The sequence below is a fragment of the Podarcis erhardii genome (genome assembly GCF_964252035.2).
Source record: "Podarcis erhardii genome assembly, chromosome: 15".
Lineage (NCBI taxonomy): Eukaryota > Metazoa > Chordata > Lepidosauria > Squamata > Lacertidae > Podarcis > Podarcis erhardii.
The window spans coordinates 3,502,426-3,519,520 of NC_138505.1; the positions used below are offsets into that span (position 1 = coordinate 3,502,426).

Below are 17,095 nucleotides of genomic sequence, written 5' to 3' on the forward strand. Positions count from 1 at the left end.
CATCTTATATTTATGGAAGTATATGCAAACGTCTGGCTCTCTTAAGACTTTATAGAACCTTTGTTCTCAATAACGATGGAACTCACAGGTGAAGAATACTTTTTTTAAAAAATATATCCTTATTGTTTGTAAAGGGAATATTTCCACAAGTTAATACTTGATTATCCCTGTAGAGCTGCGTCCCACGTCTTTGTACTTTTGTCCTTCCTGGCCGTGATGCTTTACATTTTTTATTCTTTGTTTTCTTTCTTTTTTGCTATGTTTGCAATTTTTAATGTGGTCAACAAATCGATATTGTTTTAAAAAAGGAAGCGGTAAACAGAAACAAAACGGGCAGAAAGATTCCTTCTTCCCACAGACATGAGAATGCCTCTTCCAATACCATTTTAGAAGAGGTATACGCCTCTACTCTGCCATGCAGGTAGAATACCTTTTGTTTTTAAAAAAGAGGTATTCCTTCCCTGCCTTCTCTCTCACACAGGGGACAATGCCTCTTCCACAACAATGGTGGGTTTATTCTCCGCCCCCTTTTGGGGGGGGGCAACAGATGCATGCATGATAAAAGAGCAACAAAACCAATCTCTGTCCTTCAAATCTCTGTGCAGTTCTGCAGACTGCGCCACATGCGGTTGATAGGTTGAGGTTTATTTAAGCGGGTGCAATCTCAAGTTGTGGCATTTCTAAATATGAGTACAGTTGTTACGGATTACTGTTGATTCCTAATAACGGGAGATGCTCAGGGCCTAAGTGCACATTATGAGGAATGTGTGCAAGGCTGGCAGTGTTAAAATAAATACATAAATAAGTGCAAGTCCCGCCCCCTTAAGTGCAATAGGGGGGGAAGTTAAAACTCCGCCCCCCCGATTGTGACCCCCATGAAAATCTCACCCCCAAAATCTTGCAACTACCTTTTTGAAAATTCCCATTGTAACCCACAGCTTTCTCCCTGAGATTAATCACAGAATGGGCAGTTATGAGGAACTTAGGTGGGGAGGCCCCACTGCAAGTCATCCCCTCAGCTCCCGCTAACTTTAAAAAAGCCCAAATCCTGCTGTTGATGTAGATCCCTTCCCATTAACATCCATTAAGCTTTTAAAGAACCACCGTGACCAAAACAGTTCCCTAAATACTGACCATCTCAGATTGCTCCTAGCAGTGACTCATTCTCCTACTCTAAAAAGAGCCCTGTTGGTTCAGGAGGAAGGTCTATCGCATCCTGGAGCCTTCCCTACAGCCCCCCCCCCCGCCCCCCAAAAGTGCCCAACCGGATGCCTTCAGGAAGCGGACCAGAAGGGAAGCAGATCCTCCCTCTTGGTTGTCCCCAAGCATCTGGTCTTCACTGCTATACTGCTCCTGAGCATGGAGGTTCTATGCAGGAAGCACGACCGGTGGGAATGGGGGAGAAAAATGAGTTCCTGCCTCATCTGCACTCCTCAAAATAATCACTGATCAAAATCTCGGTTATTCCTTCAAGATTTGCCATACTCTGAATTTTACACTGCAGTTTTACACACATCCCGGAAAAATGTGTACACAAACAGCATCTCTTAAGAAGTGTGCATTAAAATCCGCAAACATTAATGAAAATAATGGAGTCGTGTTAGGGGAAACCGATGGCAAAAATGGTGTGTGTTAGGCAAATCGTCACCATCATTGCAAATCTTTGTAGACCACTTTGAGGGTCTCCCCAAGTGCTATGTAAATAATAATAATAATAATTTATTATTTGTACCCCGCCCATCTGGCTGGGTTTCCCCAGCCACTCTGGGCGGCTTCCACAAAGACCAAAAATACACTAATATGTCATACATTAAAAACTTCCCTGAACAGGGCTGCCTTAAGATGTCTTCTGAATGTCAGGTAGTTGTTTATCTCTTTGACATCTGATGGGAGGGTTTCCACAGGGCAGGTGCCACTACCGAGAAGGCCCTCTGCCTGGTTCCCTGTAACTTGGCTTCTCGCAGGGAGGGAACCGCCAGAAGGCCCTCAGAGCTGGACCTCAGTGTCTGGGCAGAATGATGGGGGTGGAGATGCTCCTTCAGGTATACTGGGCCGAGGCCGTTTAGGGCTTTGAAGGTCAGCACCAACACTTTGAATTGTGCTCGGAAACGTACTGGGAGCCAATGCAGATCTCTCAGGACCGGTGTTATGTGGTCTTGGCGGTTATGTGGTCTTGGACTGGTCCCAGTCACCAGTCTAGCTGCTGCATTCTGGATTAGTTGTAGTTTCCGGGTCACCTTCACCTAAATTGAAGGAAATGAATAAAACAAACTGATGCAGAAATGTGCAAGTCAGTTAAGCTTGGAAAGGTGAGAAATGGAAACCAAGTGAAACTGACCACCCCTGAGATGAAATTGACCACCCACAAGAGATTTGCCCGTTCCTGAGGTGACAGTCGTGGACAGAGCAATGCTTCCTGCCCAGTCCTCTTTCAATCCATGCCTCAAAGTTGAGGAGCAGCCACCCCGATCGCTTTTGCATGTGGCTGCAGAGTTTGGATTTTGCACCTGCCTATAGAGTCTCCCCCAACTTAGGTGCTCCAGTCAAGTGAGGTGGGATAGCAGCTTTCAAGGCCAGGGGAGCACACCTCCTGGGCAAGCTTGTATCCCGCTTGAAAAGTCTCTCCCTTTTTTAGAAGCTCAGGCACCAACCAGCATTATGTCTAGCTCCGGATACAAATGGGCAAGACTCTGGGCCTCCCAGGATGCTTGTTGCAGGTCATGACGAGGAGTTCTGTGAAACCCAGAAGCTGATGTCCTTTGAGCCCCCAATCTGAAATGCTTATATATTCTTTGACCTATATCACATGAAGCAGAACCAAAATATATTTTAAAAATTCAGTTTAGGAATGGGGAGCAGAACCCACCCCAAAAATCATTCACCCCCTCCCACTCTTTCTCCCTATAGCCTGCTTCTTGCCGTTCATACAAACACCTGTCCTTAAGGAATAGGGTTCTTTGAGAAGCTTGGATGAAGCTTCTCTTCTCTGCCTCCTCCCCCCCCCACCCGCCCCGCGGCCTTTCCTCTCCCCACACCTCCATTACCCACACCCCATCTCCAGCCCTGGGTTTCCATGGTTACGACTGATGTATTGGGCTATTGATCAGCTCAGCCAAAGCCTGCTGTCCACTCAGGACTCCGCGGCAATTTCACATTCTTCCTCCTAACCATAGGCCTAAATCAATATCAGACACTGTTTATTCCGGATGAGTATTCCTTCTCTTGCTGGTTCATTCCCCTCTTTTCATCATGTATTTTCTGCCCTACAACCTCCCCCCCCCCCTTTAACTCTACAGAGCTTCAGGCTTTCGTTCAGATAACCTCGCCCGCCACAGGGCGAGGTTAGCCATAAGGGGGTCTCTCGTTATCCTATATGCATATTTCAGGATTAGCCGCGGCGCTGTGGGGCTGCAAAGAGACGGTGCGCCTGTAACACTTCTGCATTTCCTCTGCTGCAGGAGTCTGCAGGGAGTACCCGTCTGCAGGAGTCTGCAGGGAGTACCCGTCATTCAAGTTTCTAGTCCCTATGAGCACGGATATTTGGGCTGCAAAAGTGAGGCCTGCTGGTCAACACAGATGTAGGAGGGAGTAGGGGCTCAAATCACGAGACGATAGAATGGGGTGTAATATAAAGGTAAAAGGGACCCCTGACCGTTAGGTCCAGTTGTGGCCGACTCTGGGGTTGCGGCGCTCATCTCGCTTTATTGGCCGAGGGAGCCGGCGTACAGCTTCCGGGTCATGTGGCCAGCAGGACTAAGCCACTTCTGGCGAACCAGAGCAGCGCACAGAAACACCGTTTACCTTCCCGCCGGAGCGGTACCTATTTATCTACTTGCACTTTGACGTGCTTTCGAACTGCTAGATTGGCAGGAGCAGGGACTGAGCAACGGGAGCTCACCCCATCGCGGGGATTCGAACTACCGACCTTCTGATCGGCAAGTCCTAGGCTCTGTGGCTTAACCCACAGCACCACCCGCATCCCTGGGGTGTAATATAAGAGCAAGCCAAATTTGTCCAAGTAGCTCAGCTTGTCTGCGCTGACTGCCAGCAGCATTCCAGGGTTTCAGGCACAGAATCTTTCCCAGCCTAGCTGGGGATCGAACCCACGAACTTTGAATGCAAGGCAGATTTTCTACTAACTGAGCAACAGTCCCTGATTCTGCTACCTTGTTCTGCTACATGTGTAGACTAGGCCACATCTCCCTCTCCGAAACTCTTCCTGTCTTTTTTTTCTTTCCCCCCGCAAGTGAAATGTAAGTCTCCAGTCCTCATGGTGGAATTATTATTTTTTTGCAAGGAAAAACAAAACAAATCTGTAAGCCGCCCTTTGCCAACCTAGTGCTGAGCCAGCCATGCTGGCTGATGGGTCTTGTAATCCCAAACATCTGGACTGCCCCAGGTGGCCGGAAGGGTGAGTCTCCCCGTCAGCGATTTTAGTGCTGTGCTGAGCTCACACATCTCGGTGCTGTGCTGAGCTCACAGCCTTTTCTACCCCAGGCCTAGAACAAATCAGGGAAATCAAGGGTATCTATTGCAGAGATGCCTAATATGGATACCTCAGAGCGCTGACACAGACGTTGCCCAGTCCTGAATTTAGTTTCCTCTTATGCAGAGTATAGCTATATTTACACAGGCTGGCTTGTTCCCTCTTAAGCGAACGAGGCTTTTTGTTATGATTAAAAATCCATGTGTACACGGGCGCACGTAGAACTGATTTTTCTGTCTGCAAGTTATAGAGAGTTAGAAGAGTCAGGATTATTTTCACCTTGGAGTTGGGAGCGAGAGTATCAATCCATTTCAGTCTCTTGTTTTTCCACTCTTAGCTCTCCACATTTCTATATCAATTTGTGATTTATATATATTTTTAACGTCCTCGTGAAAGTTGGGTTTGTACCACAAGGGCCCAGTTGTTAGACTTTTAGTCTTGCTTTAAATGTATTTGTTTTCGTGATTTCACCTGCTTTTTAAAATTATCTTATTGCAAATCTCCTTGAGACAGTGGTCTGGAAAGCAATGAATAAATCACTGATGACGATGATGATAACAATCAGCACTTTAGTGTGAATTCCTCCTAACATACTCATTTTTGTATGCATTCCCCCCTAAGACATACCTTTCCTTTGCAAAACAATTCGTTCTAATGCAATGCACTTCCGGCACAACATTTTCCACCGGTGCAGGCATTTATATGCAAACTTCAAATATGTTCTTTTACATCTCCGCCGGAGAGCTGCATTGCAAAATCTGGAGGCGTGCAAATTTCGAAGGATGCTGCCTATGTCTTGCTTTGAAAAGTATGACTTGGGTGAAGTTTGCCTCTCAGTGCAAGCTGAACTTAATTCCTTCCCCTGTCCTTACATAATGCACATGGGATCTGTGGCACTGATATCCTCTGGATACTAGTGTCTCAAATCAGCTTTGCTATGCAGGAAAAGCACAGATGTTTTAAAAATTTTTGAACATTGTCTCTCTCTTTCACACGCACACAAACGTGTCACCTCCTCGTTATTCCCCCTCCCTCTGAGCAAAAGCGTGCCTCTAATTAGCTCATCTGGTGGGGACTCTGGGCCCTTGCAGCAACAGAAGGGACCACTGATCTTTAACCTCGCAGCGACTCAGAGGTCACAATCCCTTTGGCTGCTGATCGATTGGGCTTCTTAAAGTCACAGGTTCGCAATATGCTCGCTTGCTTTTAAATGGCAAAATCAGGAGACTTTTTTTGGAAACGGGGATTGTCTACCAGCAAATCTGTGCCCAATTAGTACCACCACTGTGTGTGTCTGAAATTCATCATATTCTACCAAGCTCCGCCCACAAAGTCCTCCAGGCTCCACTCATAATGCTCCCAAATTTTGTCACCGTATGCGCCACCTCCTCACCAGATCGTGTCTTGGCCTTCCAGCAGCCAATGCAGCCAGCTCCTCCCCCGGCCAATCAGAATCTTCCGGGCTCTGCATTGGCTCCGCCTTCATTGCTTCCATGGCTGTCCCTTGTCAACGGAGACAGTAGGCTGGGGAGCCAAAGTGGGAAACTCTGAGCAGCGGGCAGGAAACCGCTTTGAGCAATTAAACACTTTCATTATTATTATTTTTTAAAAGGGGAGTAATGGTGCAATTAAACATTTTCATAGAAAGGGGGGAAACGAGCAGTGCCCTCGGCCGCTCCCATACCAGCATGCAAACTTGCCTCTGAGCATGTGCAGAGGAGATCCTAGCAAGTATCCTGCCTCCGACTGTAGATGCAGAACATAAGACGATGGCAATTCCATATATATATATACACATACATACATACATACATACATACATATCCTGCCTTTCTCCCAAGTTGGGATTCAAGGTGGTTTACAACATTTAGAAACGCATTTTTAAATGCAAAGCCAAACAAAAAAAACCCTACTTGAAATACATTAAAACACATTTAAAGCCAGCAATTAAAGTACCGCTTCCCTCACAGCATTGCTTGCACGTCAGTTTCCAAAGGCCTGTTTGAAGAGGAAGGTCTGGGCCCGTAGGTGGAAGGAGGAAAGGAGGGAATCAGGCAAAACTCTCTTGGGAGGGAATTTCATTCGGGAGCAGCCCCGGAAAAGGCTCTGCCTCTCTTGTCACCCCAAACTGTGCTTCTGATGCTTATGGGACTGAAAGAAGGGTGTTCACCTGAGGATCTTGGCACGGGCAAGTTTGTCGAGGCCCCCAAACCTTTTTCAAAGAGGGCCAGATTTGATGACGTGAAGGGTCGTGGGGGCCGACCAAAGTTGTTGACCATTCGTTGACCATTTTTTAGGGTTGGAGTTGTTGAGGTTTTTTTAGGATCTCACTCCAGGAAATAAACTGCCACAGGGGCCAAATTAAACCGACTGACTGGATTAGGCCCCCGAAATGGACTTTGGACATTGCTGGATACGATCTTTCAGGTATCCTGGACCCAAGCCACAAAGGGCTTGGCAGGTCATAACCTGCACTTTGACTAGTGACTGGAAATGGCCCCCCAGCCAACGATGCTGTTTTAACAAGGCAAGCAACATGTTCCGCTTAACCAGGGGTCAGCAACCTTTTTGAGCCGTGGGTCGGTCCACCGTCCCTCAGACCATGTGGTGGGCTGGACTATATTTTGGGGGGAAATATGAACCAATTCATATGCCCCACAAATAACCCAGAGATGCATTTTAAATAAAAGCACTCATTCTACTCATGTAAAAACACACTGATTCCCAGACCGTCTGCGGGCCGGATTGAGAAGGCGATTGGGACGGATCTGGCCCCCGGGCCTTAGTTTGCCTACCCTTCCCCTTAATGGTCCTAATCCAGCAATCAGGCTGCAGCATCCAGGGCCAGCTGAAGTACCCAAAATCCTTCGCCTGGAGTTAACAGGTTGCTTTGGTGGCAAGGGAACAAGCAAGCATCTGTCCCGACACTCTTGCCACTATCGCAAGGGGGCAGGGGGTGTCCGTGAAGAGCAGGCGCTGAGAAGGGATGAAAAAAACTCCAGGGAGGCAGCGAAGGAGACAGAAAGAGACCTCGAGAGAGCAGGCGGAAGAGAGAGCGTCTGATTGGGTGGCCTCTCTGGAAAGCTCTTCAGAACAGCCACAAAAAGGCCTCTGAGAGGGCTTTGTTCTCGAAGGGCAAGTTTTGATGTTCGCTTCGCCTTCGGAGCCGGCTGAAGTGGGGCCTTGAAGTGGGCCTCGTGCCATTTTCCTGCAGGCGATGGGGGGGCACCCTGTCTTTTTTCTCCTGAGCCGTCCATTAGCTTACCTTTCTGGCTGCCCCTTTCATCTCCAGAGTGCCACTCTGGTCATATGCTTGGGGCCCCCTTCCTCCCCACATCACCCCACTCCGGGGCTCCAACACCCCCCCTCCAGTGGCGAGGCCTAAATGGACGAGGGCTGCTCATCCCCACACAGCAAATTAAGTGCTTAGCACGGTCCTTTTCTTCCTTAATGGATCGTGTAGCAGCCATTCGCCCACTTTCGGGGCGAGAAGCGACAGGGCCACTAGTTCAACAGCTCTGGGAGGCAGCCTGCTCATCAGTAGAAGGGGAGAGAACCAGCATCTCGGAGAGCCCAGAGCGGCAAACATTTGTGCCACGGCCCCGTCAAACATTTCTTCCAAGATTTATCCTTGGTCATCCTGATTTGGGGGGGCCGCTCTCCCATATAAATGATGTGCCAAGTTACAGGGAACTGGGCAGAGGGCCTTCTCGGTGGTGGCGCCCGCCCTGTGGAACGCCCTCCCACCAGATGTCCAAGAGAACAACACCTGCCAGACTTTTAGAAGACATCTGAAGGCAGCCCTGTTTAGGGAAGCTTTTAATGTTTGATGTATTACAGTATTTTAATATTTTTTGGGAAGCCGCCCAGAGTGGCTGGGGAAGCCCAGCCAGATGGGCGGGGTATAAATAATAATAATAATAATAATTATTATTATTATTATTATTATTATTATTATTATTATTATTATTAGTGTCCTGCCAAGGAGGCTGCTCTCTCTTGGGTTTCTAAAGAGGGAGGGGTGATCTGTAAAGGCTGCTATGTCCAGTGTCCAAAGTCGCCAAACTGCTCCACCCGCCAATGGGAGTTGTAGTCGCTGGCATCCGTCTGTCTCGTGAGACAATGGAGGAGTGTGCCTTCGGAGGTGAAGTCAAACCATTGGAGTTACAGCGCCTGCTGTGGCTGTAGAGACCGATACAGGAGAGACATGTTATGTTGCAGCTGGGTGCAGATGAAGGTGTCCGGTTCTGCTGCTGCAGGTGCCCCACGGCGTTTCTTCTCTCTGCCCTCCTCCCAGCGGTCATTCCTCCTCTGGTCACTGCTATGAATGTCCGACCTGCCTGTCTCCAGGCACTGCGGTCATCTGCGAGAGATTCCCACACAGCAAGGTTGATGTTGCCAGCAATCACGACCACCGAAACCTTAAAAAGCCGCCTGTTCTCTGTCCCTGCTCTAGTACAGTGGCACCTCAGGTTAAGAACTTAATTCGTTCTGGAGGTCCATTCTTAACTTGAAACTGTTCTTAACCTGAAGCACCACTTTAGCTAATGGGGCCTCCCGCTGTGCAACTTCTGTTCTCATCCCGAAGCAAAGTTCTTAACCTGAGGTACTATTTCTGGGTTAGCTTTCTGAGTCTGTAACCTGAAGCATCTGTAACCCGAGGTACCACTGTAACTGGGCCCATAGGAGCCCACTTGAGATGGGGAGAAATCTGATTTATTCTGCATTTAAAAGCAGTTTTACCTATCACTTTCTGAAACAATATATAATACCGAAACACAGCCATCCCTCAGAATCTGGATTCTGCAGTGCCGTTCTCCATCAATAATGGCCAATAGTCCTATATTCTCCCTCTACTGTTGCAGTAAATCATATCAGGTGCTGGGAAGCCCAAGTGGGGAGAGTTGATTGGGTCTTGCTTGTGGGCTTCCAATTGGGGCATATGGTTAGCTGGACTAGATGGGCCCTGATCCAAGGCTCTTTTGATGCTCTTATGGAGCCTCCAGGTCCAGAGGCAGTCTACCTAGATTCCTAGAGGCATTTGGCCACCGTGAGAAGCAGGACACGCCTCTGGTCCAAATCCGGCAAGGCATTTTTAATGCCTTCCGCAGCCTCCGTGCTCCGGTTCCCAAGCATCTCGCAGACCCTCCGGATGACCTCTGGCATCTCCTTGAGACCTCGGCCTACCCGAAACCTCTCCCTCCCTGGAGCTCATAAAGAGTTAACCCAATTACCTCTCCTCCCTACACAGAGGATGGGAAAAAAAAAAACACCTCCCCGAGACCCCATCAAAGAGATTCACCAGAAAAAGAGTAAAACATGGATCAGAGGTAGCCTGGCTGTTTGGAAAGGGGCACGTCGCTGGCTGTCCATTTATTATCTTGGCAATCGATAGGGCGGTCCTTGGAGCCGGCCGGGGTCAGATACGGTTGCCTAGGCGACCGCTGCATCGAGGATGGAGGGGCAGCCGATTGGGCGGGCAAGCGGGAGACCCAGAGGTCACTGCCACTGGGATTTGGGTGGTGTGGGGAGAGAGGCAGAGGCCAGGTGGGGCCATGGTGGTGGAAGCAGAGGTTTCAGTGGGCAGCATCTGGCGGGGGGCTATTAAAGCCCCTTGGCCTGACCCGTCCTCTTGAACTCTGGACCCCCAGGCCAGGAGAGCTGGAGGAATCCTGGAGGCGGAAGCAAACAGATGTGAAGGGGGGGTCCCTAGAGCTACAGGGATCTGTCAACCCACCACACCAAAGGACCCCCACGCATTGCCTGGGATTCTGTGGGCATGCAGCCCCCACCCGAGGCTCTCTGAGAACTGGGGCCACAGGTGTGGCGGGTGATGGGGAAGCAGTCCAGGTAGGGCTCCCTGTGTTCCTACTTAAAACCAGCCCTTTATTCAGAACCATGAGGACTAGAAACCTAGGTCAGCAACAAGCATTCTGCACGCTGTAGGCCACTTGTTCAAACCCCAGCATTCCCAGGTAGGACAGTCCGGGAGAGTCTCCCGCCTGGAAACCTGGAGAAGTGCTGCTGGTCCGTGTTGAGAATACTCAGCTGGTGAGGCTGATTCATGGCTGATTTCCTTTGGAACTCCCCGCCTCTTGACGCCAGGCAAGGGCCTTCACTGAACTCTTTTCGGCACCTGCTAAAAACCTTCTTTAGGCACGCCTAACTACATCTGCAGGATGAGGTCACGCGTTTTAATCTGGTTTTCCAGCTTATCTTTGATTTTAACTCATTCTGGAATGTATTAAATGGTTGCTTTTAACTGGCCTTTTTATTTTAAACTGATAATTCCATCATTTTATTCTTTTTGTAGACCGCTTTGAGGTTGGGTTGGTTTGCTTTGAAGTTTGTTTGTTTGTTTTCAGCAAAGCGGTATATAAATGATCAGAAATAAATAAAAATAAAACCCAGGGCAGCCTTCTTCCCGAAATGTAATGTGTTTGTGGAACTCCCAGACACAAGATGCCAGCTCAAATTGCTTTCAAAAAGGTAATTAGGCGGTTATTCACCTTGGAGACCATTGTGCTGTATGGAACTTCCATGCTCAGGGCAGTCTATCTGAATACCGGAGGGTGAGCAGCACAAGTGGAGACGAATAATATTGCTGGCCACTGTGGAAACAGGTTGCTGGGTTATGATGGGGTTTTGACCTGATCCAGCTGCAGAGCTCTTCTTACAACATCACTCCATCCAGTTAGGTCTGCCACCTGGATAAAAGCCTTCAGATGCATTCTTGACAGGTAGATGAACATTTGGGTGCTTGGTTCTTAACCAAAGAACCACAAGCCAGGTTTTCTCAATAAGGAGCAAACCACTCTCCATTTTGACAGACACTTCAAAATCTGAGTTTCAGATTAAGTGTTCAATGCCACGGTGCCACGTTTCTTTGCCTTGCCATTTTACGGCAAACTCCCCCTTCCCCTGAAATAAGAATGCTTTTGGAATTTGAAAGCTAGCTAATGTCCGGCTAACCAAAATACCAAGTACAAACAGGAGCCAGCGCTAGGTTAAAAGAAATGCAAAGCCCAATAGCAGTCTAGATCTACACAGAGTCAATAAAAGCAGCACACAGGCAGAGTTGCTGTTGGTAGCCATTGGACAGGCAGAAATCCAACAGGTACACGTCCCTTTCCTTGGAGATCCACCTGTTCAATCTTGCACAGCTCCTGTTTGTGTCAGTGGGGCTGCGGTGCAGATCTGTCATTCGGGGCGGCTTCTACCCTCAGTCTTAAGGATTTTACCTGTGGTTCCTTCGTTGCATGGGGTGGGACTAGATCCCTCCCAACTCTACAATTCTGTGAGGCCACGATTTGAATCTGGGGCCTTCCGTATGCTTTGCCACTAAGCTAAGGCTTTTCCCACACATTGACGTTGCCTGACACCAGCACATGTCTGAGCAAAATGCAGGCGATCACCTGCGTACGCAAGTTGCGTCTACCTGCCTACCTGTATTTGTCATGCCTGGAAACACCTGCATGACCACATCCCCAAACTAACAGGAAACAAAACTCACCTTTCTCCTCGCCAAATACCGCCAGGCAGAGGAGGAGGAGGAGGAGCAGAAGGAGAAGGGTGAGATGAATGAATCTCCCGGCGTTTCCACTCTGGAAATGCTCATATCTGGTTTAGGGAATAATTAAATTGGCTTGTCAAATGAACCCATCAAGAGTATTTGTTTTCATTAGCTGGTCGCAATGGAGTGAGCGGAGGGTGGGGTGGGGGCTTTGAGGGTGGGGGGAGGAGAGGGGAAATGATCGACAGCAAGCATCATATCTTCTTGCTTTCCTGATGGAAACTATTAATTAGGACAGCTTCTCATTAACATGCTGATGAGCCAGAAATGATTGGAAGAGAAAGGAAGTGTAGAAAGCAGGGAGCTTCACAGACTGTGGGGTTTGCTGGTGATCTGGATCTGTCAGGACAGACGGGGGGGGGGGGATTTTCATTCCCCCCCAACTGCTAATTGCAGTGCTATTATTTTAAAAATGCATTTCTCTCCAGTGATGTATAGTAACCGTGGAGCTGGGCACAAGCCACACAGGTTCATCGTCTGCCTCTCCAGCCCAAGGCAGGGATTGGGCGACCTGTGGCTCTTCGTATGTTGTTGGACTCCCAGCAGGCAGCATGGGCCAATGGTCAGCGACGATGATAGCACAACACATCGTTAAACAGTGGAACTCCCTGCCACAGGAGGCAGAGATGGCCCAGCCACCTAGATGGCTTTGAAGGAGGATTGGACAAATTTGTGGAAGAGGAGAATGTTATCGGTGGCTACCAGTCACAATGGCTATTCTCTGAGTCCATATCAGTCGCTGGGAACTGCAGGACCTTGGTGCTCAGGTCCTGTCGTGGTTTTCTCTTTGGGGCAAGAGCTTGGGTGTGACCTTCAACACCTCCCTCTCCATGGAGGCGCAGGTTGCAGCCACAGCAAATGTGGCATTTTTCCATCTCCGCCATATCAAGCAATTGGTCCCTTACCTCTCTCGCCCTGATCTGGCCACAGTGATCCACGCAATGGTCACCTCCAAGCTTGATTATTCTAACTCGCTCTACGTGGGGCTGCCCTTGAAGCTAACCCAGAAACTCCAGCGGGTGCAGAATGCTGCAGCAAGGCTCCTCAGGGGGTCCTTGCCACGGGATCATATTCATCCAGTGCTTTACCAACTGCACTGGCTCCCGGTGGAGTCCAGGGTCAGGTTTAAGGTGCTAGTTTTGACCGTTAAAGCCCTACGCAGCCAAGGACCCACGCACCTACGGGACCGCCTCTCCTGGTATGCCCCGCAGAGGACCTTAAGGTCCACAAATGACAACACTTTGGAGGTCCCAGGTCGCAAGGTGGTTAGATTGGTCTCAACTAGGGCCAGGGCCTTTTCAGTACTGGCCCCGACGTGGTGGAACATTCTGTCCCAAGAGACTAGGGCCCTGTGGGACTTGACATCTTTCCGCAGGGCCTGCAAGACAGAGCTGTTCCACCTGGCCTTCGGTTTTGACTCAGTCTGAAACTTATGTTTCCCTCCCCTTATGGTTTTGACTTTTAAAATGAGGCTGCATTTTAAATTGCATTTTAACCTGTATTTTAAATTGTGTTTTTTCCCCCTATTATGTTTTTACTGTAATTTTACTGGTGTTAGCCGCCCTGAGCCCAGCTCAGGCTGGGGTATAAATAAAATTTATTATTATTATTTCTTATTATTATTATATCTGTTTGGCCACTGTGAGAATGGGATGCTGGATTAAATGGGCCATATACCTGATCCAGTGGGCTTTTCTTATACTCTTAACTGTAGGCCTGCACACACACCCCTTTCCCCCCCTTTAAATCATTAGACCACAAATGAGACACAGTTAAAACACCTACTGAATTCAACATCAGTGGAGCTTAATAGTGGAAGGGTCTCTGAGCATGTGAAAAGCTCCTTTCACTCATCACTTGAGTCATTCCACTCAGATTTGCTCCCTTGACACACAAATAAATCCACTTTCTGGATTTGGGCTGGTTCCTAAGGTTGATTATAAACCTGCTTCCATTCCTCTTCCCCAGTCTCTCTCTCACAATGGGTCAAGAAGACCATCTCCCTACAACATGGCTGGAGGCTGGTTGCATTTTTCCAGCAAGAGAACAAATAATCTCCATTGGCATAGCCACAGTTCAAGGGACTTTGCGTACAATCTCTGACTGCTTCTCGCGACAGGACAGGTGTCAACCATATATCTCACCAAACAAAAAGCAGAGACCTGAATGGGAGGAAATTCAGTCTTCCACACTACTGGTTGTGTCTGTGTTTCTTCAGGGGCTTTGCAAACCTCTCACACACTGAAGAAAATCCTGGGCTTTTCTCAGGATTGGGAAGTGTCCAAAAATCTAATTCGGCACTCATAAATGTTGTGTGTGTGTTTTTGGTCCTATTGATTTCCCTTGATGATCCATTTCGACACAATTGTGTGTGTGTTTGATGAAATTTCCCCAGCCAATCAGGGTTCCGATTACACGGTGCCAGTCTTAGTGCATTCAAATACAATTAAATTAATTTCCAGGCAGGGTTTTCTTTCCTTTTTTTCTTTTTGCATTAATAAAATCTTCGGAGAGGGAGATCATTGATAGACAAACAGATTGACTTGCAAGGGGCAGGAAAAATCTCCCTGCTATTGAGAACTGAAGCATTGGAGAAAAATTGTCATATTTTATATTCAGCCGTCAATACATTGGGGCTGACCTAATCTGGTTTGAGAGCAGGGTGAAGAATCGAGCATCTCTCCCATCCTTCTGCAACAGCAATAAACTCCTTTAAAATTGGTAAGCGCGTCTTACAATACAGAACACAGACTGGGCTGGGTCCCCAAGCTAATTGTTCCAGAACTGTATACAAATGAATTCTACCCATATAGCAGACCCATGGGAAATGAGTTGTGTTCATGGGTCTACTTTGAGTAGGGTTAGTACTGGATCCAACTCTTAAGATAGCATCCCTTTAATTTGTTTCATTATCTTGTAGGTCTCCTTTAGAGAAAGCGAACAAAGAGAGGGAGATACAATCTCAGTCTCTCTCTCTCTCTCTCTCTCTCTCTCTCTCTCTCTCTCTCTCTCTCACACACACACACACACACACACACACTTTCCTCCCAGCTCATCCCTAATCAACAAGGTGATCTCTTCCAAGAAATTCTACCTGTTTCAAAGCTCATTCTGTTGCTTCTGCCCACCCACCTTATCCCACCCAAATTAGTTTTCTAAAACAAGGCCATATTTTATTAGTATAATGTGCCTCCTCCCTTTCTACAGAATCTGTGAATTAGCTCGTGGGGAATCACTAGTGCTAGTTGTGATTTGGCGTTTATAATGAGTGTGCAAATGGATGGATGACTAGAGAGCCAGGAAGGCTCACCTAACGGCGTTTTATGGGTGGAGACAAGGCTAGTAAGCATTTTACAGCTCTGTGGCTGAATAATACCTTCTGATTGATCTGTAAATAAACAAAGCTGGCATTTTTAAAATGTTGGTTTAAAAACGGGGCTTCAGAAAGGTGAGGTTTGCGGGTTTTTTTAATCTGTGCGTAACACAGATTCATATATACACTCCTTTCAAGTGACTCTTGATTTAGAAAGGGAGAATTGTCTCTCGAACACAAACACACACAAACACACACACTTACATTGAAAGGGAAAGTGGTGTGTTTGTGGGTGAGAGTTATACAATCTCCCTTTTAAATTGCTCCTGATATTGAAAAGGGAGAGTCGTTCATTTCTCTCTTGCATGCAGAAACTTGCGGAAAGGAAAATACTTTGTGTATGTGAGTCAGAAATTATAGAATCATACACACACCCTTCTAAAATTACTTCTGAGGTTGAGGAGAGACAGGGCCCCTTTGCTACTACTTTGGAAATATCTCCCAGAGCCTCCTCCAATATGTAACTTCATGCTGCCTTAGCAGACACCTCCTTCCTGTCTTCTAATTGGGGAGATCTCAAACGCTTTTAATCAAATTATCTTTTTTCTCCTCTGCCCAGTGTGTGTGTGTGTGTGTGTGTGTGTGTGTGTGTGTGTGTTATGCACACATTGCAATCAATAAGAAACGAAGGAGATAAATGCAGGAAAACAAAAAGGTACTGAACAGGTTTCTGACCTGCCAGTTTGGGGTGGAAAAAAGAAAGGTGGATATGAGCCACGGAACCTACTCAGATCCTCTTTCCCCCTTAAGACACATATTAAAAGCACACCTGTTTCAGTTATTCAGGGCTTTAGATAGAGAAGGAGGTGTGATGCTGTGGTTCAGAATCCTGCGCTTTAGGTTGCAACATGACATGAATATAGTCTACTCAGAAGTAAGGCTCACTGATTTTTGTGGCGCTTGCTCCCAGGTAAGAGAAGGGGAGATTCTTACAAAAAACAAAAAACCTCCAACCAAAATTTAAAATCATAGCAAAGCAGAAAGACCTATTGCAGATTTACTCGGAAGAAAACCCTGAGAAAATTCAGTTAGAAGCCCAGGAGAATTTCCTCCCTGCTTTCAGGCTGCAAGCCAAGTTCTGCTTCCAAACATATTCATCTCTCTTTTTTTTAATTAAATATATATATATATATATATATATATATATATCTCCACAGACAAAATTAGAAGCGTAAAGTCCTTGAGATGTGAAGGTTTTGTGCTTTAATATGTGTTTGTGTGTGAGAGAGCTGCACCTGAAAAGCCCACCTTGTGAATTAACCCCCTCCCCTTATACTTAAGGGGGGGACAGATGAGGATGCTCCTTTTTTTAAAAAAAGTCAACTTTTAAACTCCCATAAGAATCGTGGATCTCGCGTGTGTGTGGGTGTGGGTGTGTGGAAATACACCAGCAAAAAGAAGGGGAGGGAGAGAGCTATCCTACGGGACTGCCCAGTGGAGTACCGTGGACTCACCTTCCTTTTTCATTTCTCCTTCCCTCTTTGGCTAAAGGGAGATTGTTAATTTCACCGCTTACTCAGCACCTTGGAGAGCGCCTACGGCGGCTGCGGAGGGACCCAGCCGACTCTCTGCAAAAATCCGTCCCCCTTTGCAAAAGGCGCTCGCGGTTTTTAAATGCAAAATGATTCACAGCCGCTTCTCTCTCTCTCTCTCTCTCTCTCTC

The 17,095-nt window shown here is 47.5% G+C and overlaps 1 long non-coding RNA gene across 1 annotated transcript; it reads right to left on the reverse strand.

Moving 5' to 3' along the window:
• Window positions 1-1,703: 1,703 nt before the first annotated feature.
• On the reverse strand, window positions 1,704-17,095 carry LOC309330214. Its single transcript, XR_014151385.1, has 2 exons — window positions 17,063-17,095; window positions 1,704-2,131 (listed from the first exon to the last, which is right to left on the reverse strand). It is a non-coding gene; the product is annotated as an uncharacterized lncRNA (long non-coding RNA).